The sequence below is a fragment of the Balaenoptera acutorostrata genome, chromosome 2 (assembly GCF_949987535.1).
Source record: "Balaenoptera acutorostrata chromosome 2, mBalAcu1.1, whole genome shotgun sequence".
Classification (NCBI taxonomy): Eukaryota; Metazoa; Chordata; class Mammalia; order Artiodactyla; family Balaenopteridae; genus Balaenoptera; species Balaenoptera acutorostrata.
This window is the reverse complement of record NC_080065.1, coordinates 161,822,172-161,827,561: the sequence shown is the minus strand read 5'-3', so window position 1 is coordinate 161,827,561 and position 5,390 is coordinate 161,822,172.

Genomic DNA, 5,390 nt, shown 5'->3' with positions numbered 1-5,390 from the left:
CCCACACACCCACACACACACATATGTAGAGACTTTCAATGTCCTAGTCCATATCATTAGTTTTCCATTGGGCCAGAAATCTTTCATAGGTTCTGAACCCCCGTTTTGTCTCTTCAGCATTATGAGCCAACTAAGTCTTTGCTTTGACTTCAGTTAGCTTTTGTTTGACTTCTTAGCATCTTGCCTTGTCTACCTATTTATACATGGAAAATACTGCAAGGGAACACTGTTGCGGAATCCAGCTCAGTTCTCTGAATCTTTACTCTCTCTGTGATTTTGGTCCTTAAAATTCTAGCTGCCTTGTTATTTCTCAATTCCAACTCTGGTTTCCTTAGTCCTATGACATTGTCCTAAGATCTACTGGCTTTTCTACCTCTTAGGAGTCACATTTGGTTTCTCAGACTTTTGCTCTTCATCGGTAGTTTCTAAATGACTGGGCTAGAAAAGCATGTGCAGAATATTGTTCTCACTTCAGTGAGTTTCTTTCTCTATTTTACTCTTCTAGGTCATGGCTACCTCAGTAGCTTTCTAACGCTCACAGTCAAATGTTGCTTATGATTTATCTGGCCTTTCTAGTATGTTTTCCTAAGGTAAACTGATATAGTTGGAAACAGAAGTTCGTACCCACCATTTAAAAAATTCTGTTTTGTCTTTCTATGAATTGTCTTCTTGTCCCATCTTCTGTCACTTTTTCCCACCAAAAATTCCCATTCTCACAGATAGATTATTTTAAGATTAAAAATTATTATTAAGGGCTTCCCTGGTGGCGCAGTGGTTGAGAATCTGCCTGCCAATGCAGGGGACACGGGTTCGAGCCCTGGTCTGGGAAGATCCCACATGCCACGGAGCAACTAGGCCCGTGAGCCACAACTACTGAGCCTGCGCATCTGGAGCCTGTGCTCCGCAACAAGAGAGGCCGCGACAGTGAGAGGCCCGGGCACCGCGATGAAGAGTGGTCCCCACTTGCCGCAATTAGAGAAAACCCTCGCACAGAAACGAAGACCCAACACAGCCAAAAATAAATAAATAAATAAATAAAAATTAAAAAAAAAATTATTATTAAGCTAACACGTTAATTTTGAAAGGAATTAATTTTGCTTTGAACAAGAACACAGATTGGTGAATGGAATATGGAAGATTCCTTAAGACCTTTTTCATCTCTAAGAGTAGTATCCAACCATCGGTACCATAATAAGTTTGTCAACTGTGGAAGAAAGCAGTCTTTATAACATCAACATTATTCAATAATCTCAAAAACTGCTTCACTTTCCTGCTCATGCCACCAATTTCCAAATGTTCAATGGGAGCAGAGAATCATGGGATGGGACATGGAGAAATGGCCTGTCATAGTAACTATAAACATTGGAAGAATGAAATTATAAATAAAGAGGGTTTTCTATGAATATATTTGAAATGTTTGTTCCTAAAGAACTTGTAGAATAAGACTCAGAAGTTTACACAGAAACACCTCTTGCTAAGTATGAAACTCAGTAAAATTTATCTCATAATAGTTTTTTCTTTTGTGTTATGTGATTGTCAGAGTGACACAAAACTATTTTTATCTGGACTTCACAGATCTTCTTATTTTTACTATGGGATCAGTGACCCTACATGTTTGGAAAGTGGCAAAATAGTTAAAATTGGAACATTTCCCCCAAATCCAGGGCATATGACTTACATTTCTGTAGAAGGCAATATTATATTTCTGTCTAGTTCTGGGGTAAACATTTTCATACCTGCCAATCCAATCTGACTAATGTATTGTTTTTACAGTGCATCAGTGGAAATTAAATGGTCAATTCAGTCAAACAGCCATTTCATACATCAGAAAGGAAAATCAGTCAACACAACTGTCTGACCGAAATGAATGAAGGAAACAATTCAAGGCAAACAACTGTCCCAGTAGACTTGTATAAATACAGTAGTGGTGTCATGTGCAGAATTAATCTTTCCTCACCCTTAACTGGAGAACACTCTGCCAGCCAATTCAGTCACTCAAATGATACGGAATTATAATATTCCAGTTTCATTTACTCTCAGTTACTGGTGACTGCCCTTCCTTCTCCTTCATCTGTCCATCAGTGGAGAATGTCAGAGCAGGAGAATAGTAATATTGGCATATTGTAATGTACCGTCTTGAATTCCACAGCTTCAAAATTCTTAGGCTAACTCAGTGATCTTAAAAGAGTCTGGTGCAGAAAGGATATGTGAATTAAATGGCAGACCACCGGCTGAGCCTTCCAGCACTAACATCCCTTATTCCTGGTTCTAATATATCACAGAATACTCAAGAGGAAGTTTTTGAGTGGTCAGCAGAAATATGGCTCCAAAGCAGGCACATGGAAAAGAAATGTTGTCATCTGTGATCCACTTTAAAGCTGACTTGTCTTTTACTCATAAACCAGATTCAGTGTGAATTCTCTTCTGCTAAATGTTAGAGAATCTGTTGGAGGAGTGTGGCCAATTCTTTTGAATTTTTTTACTCTCTAACATTTTTTTAGACATCTTTATTGGAGTATAATTGCTTTACAATGGTGACTTGGTTTCTGCTTTATAACAAAGTGAATCAGCTATACATATACATATATCCCCATATCTCCTCCCTCTTGCATCTCCCTCCCACCCTCCCTACCCCACCCCTCTGGGTGGTCACAAAGCACCGAGCTGATCTCCCTGTGCTATGTGGCTGCTTCCCACTAGTATCTGTTTTATATTTGGTAGTGTATGTATGTCCAAGCCACTCTGTCACTTCATCCTAGCTTACCCTTCCACCTCCCCGTCTCCTCAAGTCCATTCTCTACGTCTGCATCTTTATTCCTGTCCTGCCCCTAGGTTCTTCAGAACAATTTTTTTTTTTTTTTTAGGTTCCATACGTATGTGTTAGCATACGGTATTTGTTTTTCTCTTTCTGACTTACTTCACTCTGTATGACAGACTCTAGGTCCATCCACCTCACTGCAAGTAACTCAATTTCATTTCTTTTTATGGCTGAGTAATATTCCATTGTATATATGTGCCACATCTTCTTTATCATTCATCTGTCGATGGACACTTAGGTTGCTTCCATGTCCTGGCGATTGTAAATAGTGCTGCAATGAACATGGTGGTACATGTCTCTTTTCGAATTATGGTTTTTTTAGGGTATATGCCCAGTAGTGGGATTGCTGGGTCGTACGGTAGTTCTATTTTTCGTTTTTTAAGGAACCTCCATACTGTACTCCATAGTGGCTGTATCAGTGTACATTCCCACCAACAGTGCAAGAGGGTTCCCTTTTCTCCACACCCACTCCAGCATTTATTGTTTATAGATTTTTTTGATGATGGCCATTCTGACTGGTCACACAAAGAACTCTGGCATGGTGTTCATCATCTAGCTAATCCTAACATGCAGACATTTATGAGAGTAAAGTCAGGTCTTTGCCAGAGTGGGTTGCTTATTTGGGCAACTGGGTCAAATCAAGAAGGGCAAATGTAGGCTGCCAGAGTAAATAAGGAGAGGAAAAACAAAAAGAACGAGACATTATCATTCATCAGTGATTTCCCCCCCAATATTCTTAGCCTCCACCTATCTCCATCTTACTGGTAACACAGGAAGTAGACTGAACAATCAGGTAAAAGGTCTCTACAGAAACTGAGTTAATATAGAAAATAAAAAAATAAAACATAAAATTGTAAATTTTCTTCCTAGGGATAATTGAGATGATAGTTCAGTAATAACGTAAGATCAGGTGAAGTCTAAAGAAATTTTAGAAAACCTGGAAAAAGTAAGAAAACATCTGTTCGCCGGCATCCGAATGTTCGAGAGACACCGAGACATGTGGGCCAAGTTCTGGAGAGAAGGGAAACACAAACGCAAGCTTGACATTTGGTGCAGCTTTTCTCCTTGGGGCATTTGCTGATTCAACTCATACAGCCTAGGAACTGAAAAGCCAAGGAGTTCAAAAGACTCTAACCACAGAAGCCAAACGGCAAGAGCTCAAGCTAAAAGCAACAACTAATGGAATGACAGGCTACACATATCCTTAGTCTCACAGGGCTGGGGGAACCATTACATTTAAAGCCTAACAAATACAAGGGTAGTTGGGAATAAGGAGAATCCAAACTTTCACATGGTAATCCCAAAGGGCAACACCCGTAGAGGAAGGACAAGACAGAAATAGAGCAACCTTCACACAGACTGAAAAACAGCTTTGAATGAGCTCAAACTGAGAATGGACTAAGGTTTCCAGTCCCTATAGTAACTGTCTGCCATGGGCAAAAGGAAATCTTTTCAAGAGAACGATAACAGCATCCAGAATGTGGAGGTATCTTAATAGTTTCCTAAAATAAGTTAAGCCCAATTTTAATATAAAAAATAATTGGACATACCAGGAAAAAGACTAAATGATTAAAAGCTCAAAAAAAAAAAAAAAAAAAAGACAATGTAAATAGACACAGGAGGACAAGAGTTAGTAGGCGGTTAAAAAACAAAACAAAACAACTATGATTAAACAAAGAAAATAGACACATGGCAAATAAGCATATGAAAAGATGCTACACATTCCATGTCATCAGGGAATTTTCAATTAGAACAACAGTGAGATACCACTACACACCTATTCAAATGGCTAAAATCCAAATACTGAAATCCCAAAGTTGTTGACGATGCAGAACAACTGGAATTCTCATTTGTTGCTAGCAGGATACTTGGCAGTTTCTTACAGAACTAAACATACTTTTACCATACAGTGATCTAGTAATCATGCTCTTTGGTATTTACCCATAGGAACTGAAAAGTTATGTCCGCATAAAAACCTGCACATGGATGTTTATAACAGTTTCTTTCATAATTGCCAAAACTTGAAATCAACCAAGGTGTTTTTCAATAGGCGAATGGATAAACAAACTATGGTATATCCGTACAAAGGAATAGCATTCAGCGCTAAAAAGAAAAGGCTATGAAGCCACGAAAAGACATGGAAGAAGCTTAAATGCATATTGCTAAGTGAAAAAAAGCCAATCTGCAAAGGCTTACGTGCATATTATATGATTGCTGTATGAAATTTAGGAAAAGGCAAAAGTGTGGAGACAGTCAAAAGATCAGTGGTTGCCAGAGGTTGTGGGGAGGGAGAAAAGGATGGGTGAAGCCCGGAATTTTAAAGGCAGAGAAACTCCTGTGTATGGTTCTGTAATGGTGGATACAGGTTATTGTACGTTTGTCAAAAATCATAAAATGTACAAAACAAAGAGTGAGGTCTAAAGTAAAGCATGGACATTAGTTAGTAATAATGTATCAATATTGGTTCATTAACTATAACAAATGTATTACGCTAATGTAAGATGTTAATAATAGGGGAAACTAGGGTGAGAGGTAAGGAAGTATGAGAACTCTGTCCTTTCTGCTTAATTTT